This window comes from Lithobates pipiens, unplaced genomic scaffold (assembly GCF_037356315.1).
Source record: "Lithobates pipiens isolate NorthernLeopardFrog02 unplaced genomic scaffold, aLitPip1_a1.2 Scaffold_18, whole genome shotgun sequence".
NCBI lineage: Eukaryota > Metazoa > Chordata > Amphibia > Anura > Ranidae > Lithobates > Lithobates pipiens.
Genome location: NW_027507758.1, coordinates 336,613,810 through 336,629,047, shown reverse-complemented (window position 1 = coordinate 336,629,047; position 15,238 = coordinate 336,613,810). Strand labels below are relative to the sequence as shown.

The 15,238-nt window shown below is 42.7% G+C and overlaps 1 protein-coding gene across 2 annotated transcripts in view; it reads right to left on the bottom strand.

The window, feature by feature from the left end:
- IMPG1 (interphotoreceptor matrix proteoglycan 1) overlaps nt 1-15,238 on the bottom strand; it is a 376,955-nt gene that overhangs the window by 109,569 nt on the left and 252,148 nt on the right. The window lies entirely within an intron of this gene.

Sequence of the window (15,238 nt, the reverse complement as noted above, 5' to 3'; positions counted from 1 at the left end):
ATATATATATATATATGTATATATAGCGGCAGGCTCCCGAAGAGCACGTGCTATGTGTTTTTCAAAGTTAAACTTTACCCAAACTGCAGTTAGGTTTTGGTATATTTGTCTAAATTTGACTTATGTATTCCGGTTCGGGTTTCCAGTCCAGTATGATGTGATGATTACATGGTCCTGGTCCTCCTGACCAGCCCCCAGGAAGGCTATGGCCTGGGGTGCGGATCCACCTGACTTTAATGCCTTGGGGCTGGCTAGCGCAAGGCAGGGAAACTAAAGGAGGATATTGAGGTGGTTGGGTGCCGTCTCTGGTTTGGGAGAGACCCATTGTACTTCAAGCATTCCAGGGGAGGACTCTTTAGAAGAACACCATGTACGGGTTGGTTTTCTTAACAAGAGCCTGGAAGGGCTGAAGTTACCGAGAGAATCCGGTCTTGTGGCTATCGCCAAGCAGGCTGAAAGATCCAGGTATCCTACAAGTGTTCTACAGCTTAGTTTCCCTACATGTTCTGCAACAGAACACAGACTTTGTTCCTGAGTAAGCACCTTGTTGGCTGCTAGGCCTTGTGAGAGAGGGACTGTCCAACCTGAGTGTTCATCCAGCTGCGAATGGCTATTCTCTGGATGCAGTCAAAGTAAGCAAGTTCTTTAACGTTTTTGGACTTTGACATTGAGAGTACCTGAACTTCCTTTCCAACCCTCTGATCACAAGTTAAAAGACTGTTCAATGGTTTAAGTTTGCAAATAAAATCCATTCAAGTGGATCTATTGTCAGTCTCAAGTTACTGGGTCATCTACCATGGGACATCCCCTAGACGTGCAACAAGGAGAGCGGAAGGAGCAGTAAGCCCAAAAATAACCATCAGCTCCTTTGGGGGTAAGTGCTACATATATGCATATACATGGGCAGAACCATAATGCGACTGCACTCACCCAGATATTTGAGTGATAAATCATATTGTAAAGCTTATGAACATACATCAGCGGGCCATGCATTGTTATTCCCTGACACCCAGCCCAATGTGAACACTCTGAACAGGCCCATGGAGATTCCTCCAGGATGCGGTCTGGGTACTGTGTGATGATAGAAGATGGATATAATCTTATATGGGAACTTGGATCTGAAGGGGGAAAAGTCATGTAAATGTATGTTTTAATGCACCAAAATATGTAGATGCATGGTAACATGTATACCACTGAAAAAATCCCCCTTGAGTCAGCAAGTACCTACAAATGGGACCACTGTATAGTGCAGAAACTCACTGCCTCAACATATTCCAATTGGAAGATAGCCCTGAGTCAGTTGTTTGGTGATGAAGCCAGGTGGTCAGTATTTCCAATCTGAAAAAGCGAGTCCATACTGGAATATATGTGTATATGAATATATATCCACTGAGATGACTGCCATCGCAGGATACTCATGAATACAAATCCATACATAGTGTCATAAACGATTGGGGAAAGGTGCTTACTCTGCACGAGCTTCAGAGAGATAGACACCCATCCAGGTGATCAAAGCACCCTCTGTGCAGACAGCTGCTACTTGGAAGCTTAAGCTTAAGCTTAAGGGAGAGCTGACACCCAACCCGATGTGACCATAGGTCCAATGGGAACAGGCCTGCAGTGTTTCCCCCAGGATATGGTCTGAAGAAACAGGGATTGTGTAAGGCTGGAAAATGGGTATACTCCCAAATGGGGACTTGGATCTAAAAGGGGAAATGACATGTAAATTAATATGTTAATGCCCCTAAGTATGCAAGTATATGGTAAAATGTATACTATGGAAAATCCCCTGAGTCCACAAGTACCTACCAGATGGACCACTGTATAGTGCAGAAAACCACTGCACCAACATGGTCCAAACTGAAGATAGTCCTGAGTCAGTTGTTTGGTGTTGAAGCCAGGTGGTCAGTATTTCCAAGCTCAAAAAATGAGTTGACACTGGAAAATATATACGTATGAATGACAATATGGGATACATGTATATCCACTGCGATGTCTGTCATCGCAGGATACACATAAATATAATTAAATACATATTGTCATAAACGAGTGTGGAGAGGGGACTTACTCTGTATGAGCTTCAGAGAGATAGACACACATCCGGTCGATCAAAGAACCCTCTGTGCACAGCTGCTACCTGGATGCTTAAAGCGGTTTTGTACAGAAAATTGCAAGTTCATCTTATTCCAATGGCTTTGGAACATAGATGCAGTTATGACCATTGAAATAAAATAATATTCAGTATTTACCTTTTATTTTTAATGTTTATGCCGACTTCCGGGCTCTCCTTCCGTGGGAGTAGGCGTGTTTATCGGCTTCGCAATGGTCCCTGGGAACTTTTTTAGCTATTTCCCAGGAATCCCTGGGGGACACAGTCATGCCGAAAAATCTCATGAGATTTCGGAAGGAGGACGCCGGTCATGTGACGAGGACGTGTCCGAAATTGCCATTTTAAAAGTGGGCAGGCAGCTCTATCTGCCATTACCACTATAGCACACGAGGCAAGAGGAAGGAAAACAAAGAGGACACTCAATGAGCATGTGCGAGATGGAGCGGTGGATGCTGGGAGCTCAGCGTCATCGCATCCAGGAAGTAAATGCCTGTGGGCTTCAAACGCCCACAGTGAAAATGGAAACCGCCGGACTGCTTTTTTAAAAGTTTTCCTTAGCAATGAAATTGTCACACCGGGGGTTAAAAAGACGCCGATCGTGACTGCAAAGACACCGTAGGAATCGCCCACCAGTGACACAGGTAAAAAAAAAAAAAAACGGCAGCGGAATCCCACTTTAATTAAGAGGGAGGGAGAGCCAATGAGGGCTCCTCCACAGGTGATCTCTCAAGCATCATCAGTTGTCAGGCAGCAATGCCTGCAACAGGAAGTGGATTCAACATCGAGGGCTGGTTATACAAAGCCTCTACGTGACTGCAGCCAAGGATGGATTAGCCCACCCATAAGAGAGTACTGCAAACATTGCAGCAAGCTGGATGTAGTAGTACATCCATGGGCAGACTGGTGGGCCACCCGAAGACATGGGATGGCCTTTTTGCACTGGGCGGGAGCTGTATGAGGATGTCGGGGGAGAATACAGGGATGGCTAATGATCCACTGATGCATGGAAAGATGACCGATAGTTGCAGTGGCAGAAATAACGATCAGCTCATGCATTTACAAGATGGAGAGCAAACATAAAAATAAAAAACCCAATGATCAGTTGGTTAGCAGACATCATATATCCAATTATTAAAAGCAGTAGTGGAACTATAGGGGTCGCTGCAGTCGCACTTGCAACTGGGCCCTCCCATTATACTACTGTGGGGGGGGGGCAAGACCCAGCATCTCACCCTGCACCTCTGACCTTCCATTTAGAATGCAGTGGGGGGGGGAGGTGGGAGGCAACGATCGGCAGCTCTATGTTGCTTGTGGGTGGCGGGATCTCCCTGGGTGAAAGTGAACAATGAGTCCTGCGCAAATCAATCAGAAGTCCTTGATAAAGTGCTAAGTGCTAGTGGAATATAAATGAATAAAAACAAAAAGCTAAAAATATATATGAAAAATATATAGCAAAATACAAAAGTCCATAAAGTGGATGTCAACGTGTAATTCACAGGCACCAATGGTGAAAACGCAGATGAAAGCAGTGTTATAAATCCCAGGATTAAAGGCTCTCAGAACTCTCCCCTCCAAGTATAAAAAGCAGGCACATCAAACCAGGCTGACCATCTCCACTCCTCGCCTCCAGCCACCAGGGGGGTCCTCCACTGCAGCCAACTAGGAAGCGGTAGTCTCCACACCGGGCCACAAGGGGGCCATATAATACATGTAGACTATACTCCTCTGCTGTTACTTCCAGTAATGTCTTCTCACGTGGCCCGGTGTGGAGACTACCGCTTCCTAGTTGGCTGCAGTGGAGGACCCCCCTGGTGGCTGGAGGAGAGGTGTGGAGATGGTCAGCCTGGTTTGATGTGCCTGCTTTTTATACTTGGAGGTGAGAGTTCTGAGAGCCTTTAATCCTGGGATTTATAACACTGCTTTCATCTGCGTTTTCACCATTGGTGCCTGTGAATTACATGTTGACATCCACTTTATGGACTTTTGTATTTTGCTATATATTTTTCATATATATTTTTAGCTTTTTGTTTTTATTCATTTATATTCCTCTAGCACTTAGCACTTTATCAAGGACTTCTGATTGATTTGCGCAGGACTCATTGTTCACTTTAATTTTTGTTAGATAGTTTGTGTATGCTATCAGGTTCAGCGGCATTTCTTGCACCTTATATTTGCACGTGCACTTTTGTCTTGACCTATTCTACTCATATATTTTTATATTTATTTATACACTGATTTTTATGAAGAGGTTATTCACCCTGTTTATTAGCTATACCTGTTGAATAGTAGCACAAAGGCCCTTTTCACTATTTTACTGGGATCTCCCTGGGGCTTGTAGTTCTCTTCCTGAGTGTATACAGTGGAGAGGGGAGGGGCCTCTGAGTGAAGCATCTAGCAGTTTCCCTCTTCAGTATACAAGTGAGTCAGCTCTGCTTGTACACTTTACTGATACATGCTCGGGTCAGAGGCCCCTCCTCTCTCCACTGTAAACACTGGGGAAGAGAACTACTAGCCTCAAGGAGATCCTACCGCCTGTGGACACTATAGAGCTGCCGATTGTCACCTCACACCTCCCCAGCCCAGGTACACGGGGAACCTCTGGAAGGGGGGCGGCTCTCTGGGGACACTAATATAAGGAGGGGCTCTCTGGGGACACTAATGTAAGGGGGCTCTCTTGGGACACTAATGTAAGGGGGGGCTCTCTAGTGACACTAATGTAAGGAAGGGGCCCTCTGGAGACCCTGATGTAAGGGGGCTCTCTGGGGACCCTGATGTAAGGAGGGTTCTCTCTAGGGACCTTGATGTAAGGAGGGGCTCTCTGGGGACCTTGATGTAAGGAGGGGCTTTCTGGAGACTCTGATGTAAGGAGGGGCTCTCTGGGGACCTTGATGTAAGGAGGGGCTCTCTGTGGACCTTAATGTAAGGAGGGGCTCTCTGGGGACCTAAGTGTACCTTAATGTAAGTTGCGCTTTGCAAGTGATTTAAGGAGATTATGGCTGAAGATATCAGCCATAACCCCGGTATTGTTTTTTCAGCTAGCTACTTTATTTTGAAAGCGTTGTGAGGGCTCATGAGCTGCTGGAATGCTTTCAGAAGCATTCTCACCACCTGCAGGTGTCCCTCAGGCATACCATTTCCACTGTCTCGCCCGAGAAATGATCGGATGGTGCCACTGACTGGTCACAGAGGCAATCAAAGAGTAGATCATCTTTGATCTCCTCTATGACCTTGGAGGACCAGAGTGATGTCATGTTGTCACTTCCAGTCAAGGGTGGAAGTATAGTGTGAAAAAAAATTATAATTTTTTTTTAAGAGCCCCCATATCTCTGTGAAGAAGTGAACGCATACGTAAGTCAGACATGCGTATGTAAGCGGTGTTCGCACGACACATGTAAGGTATTGCCGCGAACGTTAGAGCGAGACCTAAACTAGCACTAGACCTCCTCCGTATCTCTAAACAGGTAACCTGTAGAGGCATTTAAAACTTTGCCTATAGAGATTTTTAAGTACTGTAGATTGTTGCGTTGTGTTTTTTTAAACCACTTGCTGACTGGGAAACAGTAATTTTACTGCTGGCCAGTGGCTTAGGCAGGCACTCTGACGTACTTGTATGTTGTCCCACTCATGCGTGCTGGCAGACCCCTAGGGGCACGCAGTGGTGCAATCTGAATGCAGCATATTGCAGTGTTCAGTATTGGGCCACTGTGAGTGGGCCAGATACCATGTTATCACCATGTAATCACATGACACCTAGTAAAGAACAGTCATCATGGAATCCATTCATGACATCACTGTTTACTACCGTGTGTGATCTGTGATTGGTCACCAGTGATCACATGGTACCTGGGCAAATCACTTCATCATGTATCATGTGATAGCTGTGGCCAATCACAGCATCACAATAGTAAACAATGAATCATGAATGAAAGCCATTCATGACAGTTCAAACAATTGCTATTACAGTGATCGTCACTGTAACAAGCAATCACAGTGTAAAAAAAAAACCATTCCTCGCTAATCCTCGCTAATGTTCCAGGGCCCCACTGCTGCACTGCCAGTCACATAGCATTTTCCTTCATTCACTCAGAAAACAGCCCTTTTTTAGGGGATGATAACTTGGATAGGGATAGGGATGCCCAATGTGAAAATGTTCAAACACAGAACCAGGGAAAACTTCCTCCCTCTTTACAAAAGTGATCTTCTTCCTTCCACCTCCAGAAACTTGGTTTCCACTGTACAGCACCTGCTGCTCACTCCTGTTGGAGCTAGCAGTATATGGCTAGTTCAGAAAAGTCCCATTACAGGCAGGAACTCTCAGTCCCTTGAACTTCTTTACTTCTGCTTCCCTATTGCCACTGATTCCAGCTCCACTTGCTTGCAGAAATACTAGCCCAACTGGCTGCCACCAGCTATGCCTGGCTGATCATCCTTCCAGACCTCCTGACTGACCTTTTTGCCCCAGTCCTGCCCGACTGGGAGACATGGAGACCTCCCAGGGCAAGGTTAGATGAAGACTTGGCACTACGCGGTCTTCAGGAAAGCACTGTAATATCTGACAGCCTTTCCCCTCGTCTTGTCCCTGTATTGTACTGATCTACTCACTGTCTCTCCTTGCTCCTTCCTGCTGCCTCTCTGGCATGAATCCTTCCACCGCCTCCTGTTTTAGCATCCCTCCAGGCTAGCGGGTCATTAGCACCCAGCCTGAGCTAACCCCCCCCCCCCCCCCCCCAATAAGGGCTCACTGACTCTCCCTGCTGGCATGACTCAGGCCTATTTATGGGGATCCTAGTTCCCTGCTAGCCCACTGCTGGGGATTGGCTAAGAGGCCATAAATATTCAAGGCAGCCCCTCCTAACCCCCACCCTGTAGTTCTAGAAGTTTCTCCAACCTTCTAGATGCCAGGGGGTGGCACTAGAGAGCTGCCAAGATGAGTCATCCAGCCCTGGCCTCTAGTATGCCTGCCCCAATTCAGTGACTCAGGTTTATTCCTGGCCAGAAGTATGCTTTTAGCTACTCTCACTTCTAGTAGCACAGACTAGAGGGTGCTACAAATATTATACACTGATTTGGGTTATGTTTACCAAAGAAATGTAGCAGACTGCATTTTGGCTTAAATTTATAAGGAAAGGTTATTTGCATAATTCTGTAACAGAAACTAAGAAAAACTTTTTATTTTCAAACTTTTTTTTTCTTTTCATTTATTTCGCAAAAAAACAAAACAAAAAAAAGTTGTGATTAAACACCACTGAGGAAAAGTTCTATTTGTGTGAAAAAATTACATAAATTTCATTTGGGCACAATGTTGCCAGTAAGCCCTTGTACACATGGTCGGAGATTACGACAACCCAATCCGTTGGAGTAATTGCGACGGATTAATTCCGGAAGAGGTCCGGAAGTGATGTTGCATACACATGGTCAGACTAAGTTATCTGAAAATCCGATTGTACATAACGTGATGACGTTATATCATTAGGACGGGACTACGTTCAGGCTAATAGTCAATAGCTTTGGTCACGGAATTTGATCTGAGCATGCGTGGCACCTTGTCCGTCGGAGTAGGCTACACATGATCGGAGTATGTCCGATCGGAGCATTTTGTCGGAAAATTTTACCAGCAAGTTGTAAAAGTCCGATGCAGACCACACCCAGTCGGAATATCCGACAAAACGGTCCGATAGGAAACATTCCGACGGAATCTCCGACCGTGTGTACAAGGGCTAAAAGTAGCACAGTGCTGAATACCAAAAAATACTGGTCATGAAGGGTATAAAACCTTTCAGAGGTCAAGAGTGGCTAAAATGTAGAGATGTGTAATATTCTGATGATATACGTAAATAATGTTATCAATGATAATATATCTTACTTTATTAGTAGTTTTATATTATGCTCTAGCTTTTGCTACCTCCATTTATATACACTAGTTTTCATAGACTTACTATGTATAACTGTTTGAAAATAACCTAAGATAGTTAAAAACATCAATGCAAATTACACCAAAATTACTTTCTGATTTTGGTTGTGCACCATAAGTAAGAAGTACAGCTATCTGATTTGAAATGATCCAATATATATATATGCAAGAATAGTGAGGCAACGAAGATTGCTAACTATTCTGTAACATAAAACATTAGTTGTTGTCATCTCGCTCTTCAGACAAATGTTGCTTAGAAAACTAATTTTTGTTTTGCCATCAGTCTGGATTATGCAGTTTGCTGTAAGCTAAAGACAGGGATAACGTGAATATTTATGGTTTTCTTTGGTTAACAAAATGGATTTGTTTTCTAACATTCTCCGGCTTTGTGGTCCTTATGTGAATGTTCCTTTTGTTTTAATATTTGTTTGAAAGAACATTGTAATGGAAAAGAAAAATGAAAACGAAGTAGAGATATAACATTGACAAAAACAGCAAGGGGTATATGTCGGAGAAATTGAAAACAGGGAAAATCATATTTTTAACAATGTTGTTGAGGAATGCATTATTATAACACCCAAGAGACCTTAATCATGCAAATATACAATGCTAGATTGTATTAAACGAGCCAGGCAAACTGCTGAGAATATAGTTAATAGTCTTTATAAGCTATATATTGCTCTTTGTATAAAGGCTCACAACTTGTTTCTGCTGATATAAAGCAACAATATTCAACTATTTAAAAGAAGAATAAAACCACCTAAAAATCAAAAGTATCAAAATATCCCTGTGTTCATTTATTTAGCTTTAATTGCACCATTACCCAAATGAACTTTAAAGCCATCTCTTTTCTTTACTATGTGTACTGAAATAGCTGTCAAGTATGAACTATTCAACCCCAAAACAGCTTACTGATGAATAATAAGAAATCTAGTATCTACTTAAATCTGTCCAGTTATTGCCCTGTTAGGTGCCACCATCTAGCTTTTGACACAACTTAGCAAAGCAAAGTTAGGCTTCACTAATATATTAGTAGTGTAGAGCATTAATTCACCACTGCTCAGACCATTGCCGGGCCTGAAGATTTTCTACCCTCCCTGGCAATGATGAGCAGCTTACAGGAGAAGGTAAGGAAGGAGGAACTTGACTGGCCACATCCTACTGGCACTCAGGGGAGCCTGAGTATGTGGCGGAATCTCTTATCTGGCCTCGAGGGACTGCCTGAGAATAACATTTGTGTTGAGAGCCCTCTTGGCCACGATGTTCTTTTCCTTACTTTACTTAGCTGCCCTTTAAAAACTTTACTGTCACCCAGGGTTTGCCCAGGACGTTTTGAGCATTTCCTTCCCCAAGCACTATATATATAGTCCTGCAACAGGAGACCTAGATCACCAACATCCGAACACAAGGCCCACTTCATGCAACAGATGTTTCAGTAAAACTTGGATCAGTTCAGTGAACCACTGGTAAAGGCAGATGTACTTATCTATCCTTTAGCTTCCTAGGGATTTAGGGATTAGAGCTGCGGCAGACTAAAGAGACCCTATCTTAAGACCATTTATTTTAACAAACATCTTCCCATAATATTATATGTGCAGTTAACATATTTTAGATTTGCTATTTACCTGTAAAAGCCTCCCTTGTATAGACATCAAAAAATCCAAACACTGCTGCTGGGTGCCATCATCTTTGATGTGAAGTCAGCAGCCCCAGCACACTCAGAGTTGTCATTCAATTGACACTCTATATTATTCAACTTTGCTCCTTCCCAGCTGCTACATAAAAGTCTATGTAGGTGGGTGAGTGGAGGGATGTAGGAGCTTGGCTAGCACAGAGAGCGGGAGGGGGGATTTCTAAGTAGTTAACTCTGTAGTAGTCAAATGTTCAATGGAACATTGCAAGTGAAAAAAATGATTTCTGTAAATGACAAAAACAGAAACATTTTAAGATGTTGACATGGTCTCTTTAAATGTCTTGAAACCAAACTGACCATTTATGTCCCTTTTTTTACGGAGATAATCATGCTATATTATAATCAAAGACTGATTTCAATAGTATATTGCACAGTAGGTTTATAATATAGATATACAAGGAATACTTATTGATTCAATCAATTGTGCTCATGTTCATGTGTGCCATGAACACGTAGGGATTCTTTTTTTAAAAGCAGTGGTATGGTCTTACATGGGACTCCAAAGTCAGAGGAGCATTAATTAAAATAAAAAGTGAGAAGGAGAGCCTGTTCATATGATGGAGTTATGTCTGCTGCATTAGGTAGTTGCAGTTGACAGCTGCAGTTCCAGTTTCCAAAGTCAAAAAAATTGGTATTGGATGTGAACCACAGATTCTCTAGGAGAGCACCGGTCAGATAGCAAAGAACAGGGTGAGCTTCAGACTTGGTAACAGAGGTCTGCCTGCAAAAAGGTGAACACTGTATCACATCCCTGCTGTAAGAGGATGGTAAGTTGGATGATGTGTATGGCTTTCATAAAGCAATTAATATAGCCAAGGTATTTTGAAAAAAAAAATAATGTAGTAGTGGCACTCCAGGGTCTCATACTGACACATACTGTACACGCACTGATGCCAATGTCTACCACACAGAACTATAGTTGCTGGCAGTGATCATTATTTTCTGATGGCGTGGAAACCTCCCACTCACTGTCCGAATACAATAGCATAGTGGGAAGGATTCCCCCATAAACACTGACTGTGGATGAATCCATCAATTTTCTTTCCTTCAACCCATTTTTGAAGGAAAGAAAATTGCATAATCTATGGCCAGCCTTACATTACAAAAATAAATAAATCATGAATATCAAATGATAAAGTAAAAAAAGAGCACAGCACAATGAAGGACACATTATTAATCCATTTAGGACCAACAAGTCTGCTTCTTCCTATATATTCTTAATATGTTTGCTCCAAATAATGAAGTTTCAATACCAAAACTCATCATGAACAACAATAGACATTTCTTTACATTAATTCCATACAGAAATAAAAATATCATGAGGGAAAGTGGTATGAGGAATAAAACTTTCATAGCTAGTGCAGCCTGAGCAAATATAACATTAAAAATGTTAACGTATGCACAGAGAAAATGAGGAAATGAAAATAACTATTACATGCAAACTCCCAGCAAACAATAAGTGGGAGCTCCGGCAGCTTGACACATCATTTGTTCCATCCAGATGTGCAGTGAACTCAGCATCATTGTTCTGTATAATAACATAGAATCCAACTCACTACTGCTGAAGACATTATTTTATCTCTAGCTGAATTGCTTCAAGCAGAACTTCCTAAAAATTATATTATAAAGGGCCACTGGCAACAAACTTGGCTCGGTCAGGAGGCTTCTGCTCCTAACATACTTACTAATGCAAAACTGATTGAAAGTGACAAAGGGAAGTGACTGCTCAGAAAGAAATTGTCTGCATAATCATAAGGCGGCTATTACCTATACAAGAAAATCAGAACTACATAGTGTGGTAGCTTCTGAATTGGATCTTCAGCCCAATTAAAAAAAATATATATTATTTATGAAACTTTCACAAATGTGATGTTTTCACAAATAACAGACTGCCTGCACAATGGAAAAAATATTTAAATCTGTGCTCTAGTGCAATATTACCCAACTGTAGGCCTTGCTGGTTTTCATTTGTAATCCATGTTTTTTTTTTTAATGCAAGTGTAATGAATGCCTGTTTTTCTGCATGGGATTATAACTTATTTACCAGGTCCTCATGGGCACTAATAGTCTCCATTCCCCATCCTTTATATGAGTGGTTCTCAACCCTGTCCTCAAGTACACCCAACAGGCCATGTTTTGGGAACTTCTCTTATGCCGCATACACACAATCAAATTGTCCGGCGTACTTAGTCCGCCGGACCGCATTTCACCAGACAATTCCGATCGTGTGGGCTTCAGCTGACTTTTTCAGCGCAAAGTCCGGCGGACTTAGAAAGTAGTTTTGCAGCCCAATCTTGGGTTTCAGCGGACAATACTTTCGTGAGTATGCTAGTCCGGCGGACTAAGAATGACGCATGCTCAGAAGCAAGTACGAAAAGGAAGCTATTGGCTACTGGCTATTGAACTTCCTTTTTCTAGTCCCGTCCTACGTGCTGTACGTCATCACGCTAGCAATCGCCGGACTTTCCGTGTGTCCGTGTGTGGCCAAGTCCGTTCGGTAGAAAGTCCGCCGGACTATCCGCCGGATTGTTTGCCGGACTAAGTACGCCAGACAATTCAATCGTGTGTACGTGGCATTAGATAAAATAGCTGTTCAAAATACCAAGCCATTGACTTGGATTGAGAACCACTGCTTTATATCACTTAAAGACAGGCTGATGTCACTTCCTGCACCCTTCTGGAGTAGTCTGACATCCCTACAGGGGTGGACAGAGCACATATAAAAGCAACACTACTTATGTCTTTGTGTTGTGCAAAATGTTGATAGAAGGTAGGACTTGTTTAGGCAATTCCTGTTATGCCCTGTACACACGGTTGGAAATTCCGATGGAAAAAGTCCGATCGGATTATATTGTCAGAAAATCCGATTGTGCGTGGGCTCTATCGGACTTTTTCCATTGAAAATCCCAGACAGAAAAAGTTTGAGAGCTGGATCTAAAATTTTCCGACAACAAAATCCGATCGGACTTTTTCCGATCGTGTGTAGAGAATTCCGGCGGACAAAGTCCTACGCATGCTCAGATTAAATTATGAGACCAAAGCTATTGGCTACTAGCCTCTACGTAGTCCCATCATATGCAACGAACGTCACCTTGTTCCGAACGATCGGATTTTCCATCAGCTTTTTCCAACCATTTGCAAGACAAGTTTGGCACAAAATCCGTCTGAAAAAATCCGATGGATTTTGTCGGAATGTCCGACCATATGTACAGGGCATAAGTGTTGTGCGGAATGTTGATAGAAGGTTGGACTTGTTTAGGCAATTCCTGTTGCAGTGTGACAGTGCTCTATCTCTAGCAATCTACCATATGTGCTCCTGTGTTGTCACCCTGTCACATAGGGTTGCTGATAGTGACTACAAGTGACCAATAAACACACATTTCTCAGGCATTGCTTATTCTTATACCCTTAAGAAAACCTGCCCCGAGAAATTCCATGCAGCCATCAGTGGATTACACATAATAGATTGTAAGTAGAATGCAGGAGATCAGCAGCATGGAGATGCAACACAAAATCTAAAAAACTAAAAACAAGTATTGCAAAAAAAAAAAAAAAAACAAGAAACAATTGCAAATGATACAATTTTTCTAAAACAGGAGAGCATAGAGCAACTGTGCCTTGCATACAATCAGCTTCTATTTTCAGCTTATTCAGTTAAGCTTTTAAAAAATAAAAGACAGAAGCTAATTAGTTGCCATGCACAGTTGCTTGAGGTTCAGTCTGCTCCAATTTTGATACATTTCCCTCACAGGGCTTTAGCAAACACAGGGTCTCATTTATAATGGAGAAATGCATCCACCTAGGTAAGTATGAATATGGGAAAAAAGATTCCCATACTTCTCTCTTAAATGCAGGGCATGTTCTAGAGCCTAAAGTGACTCAAGAAGTTTGCTCTGCTTAATGCAACAGAGAGAGCTCTATGGTTGCAAGAGAGACAGTCATGGGACTTTTACAGATCTTTAGACAGGTCACCCTTCCCATATCCGATTCATTTTTCTTGCTCTCCCCTGGTGCCTGGCTTCCTGAAGCCAGTGGAATGCAATGCACTTGTGTTTTTTTTATTTCTTTTAGGCAATGTATTGGCACTGAATAGCCTAGCACTGCTTTTGAAATGGACCATTTTTAAATGTATCTTTAGGTTTTGGGCAAAATCAGTTCACTGCATATGCAGCATTATAAGTATACAGCTCCACTATGCATTACACACATGGCCATCAAGCAGTGAATTGTATCTGGGGCCACCAACAGTACGGTGCCAGTGCTTAAAGCTGAGGTTTAGCAAAAAAAATCCCTACAGGTTAGGAAACGTTACTTATCTGTAATGAATTATATCCAATGTTGTGCAAAAAGCTGGATCTTGGAGAAATCATCACTGCAGGGGATGCCCATGCTTTTCCTCCAACAGTACAGATGGTTAGACAGGAACACGGCCCTCCTTTCTCTTTCTCGAGTAAGGAAAGATATTGATCCTGCATTTAATATCATATATGAATGGGAGAGTCTGATCAGTCACATGATTCTATCCCCCATTCACAGGTCATTTTACAAGCAGTGTAATCAATGAAAGAACGTTTCTGAATAGAGGAGGAGGAAGGAGGGAATGTGTCCCTGTCGGGCCATCTGTACTGCTGTTCTGTTCTTCTCTAGTTATCCTTCTCAACATATATTCAAGCAACACTGTATCCTGGCCTAGGCAAGGCCCAGGCTTAGGGCAGCACTTTGCAGGGGGGCAGCATGGAAAGAGTTTCCACCAGCTTGCTCTACACTGTCAGTGTAGCACCACTCTTATGGGGCAGACTGGTCGGAAAGGCAAGGGGGGGGGGGGGCACCGCTTCTAATTTTGACTGTCCTCTCATCCTGGACCACAAAAACCTTTCTCCCTGTGCTATGTTTTCTGCTGCACCATTGGAATGGTTATATCTTCTTAGTATAAACAAAAAAGAACAAAAGGGCCTAAATATATGTGTGATGGCACACTATTATGTCTTCAATACAAAGTGTACCCAGTGTGGGTAGTGTCACCCTAGTCAAACAATATTGCATATATAAAAAACAGGGTTGTCCCAATCAAGACCGAAAAGGGACAGAGGACCAAATGAGTGACACAGCATACAATGTATGGGAAAATAGTAAATAATGAATTTATTGAAGAGGGGATACCAAAAACTTGACATACATCCTGGGGTGCCAGTATCAAATCACCACCGGGTGTAGCTACAGACAGCACAGATGAAAAGGACCAAAACACACGACAATAATCAAACAATTAAACAATCTGGATGCTGGGGGTCTATATATGTATGCCTATGCCATGACTATGTCATATGAATAACACGCTGTAATAATATATGATAAGGCATAGACACACATATAGGGATCCCAGGAAAACTTAAGCCCACGAAAAAAATGGGGGTTGACCAGGAAAGAAAGGGAGGGGGAAAGGGAAGGGAAGGTAGGGGGAAGGGAATAGGGAACAACGGGGGAGGATAACTGTGCCTTGAGAGTGACTAATAAAGGGGAACCC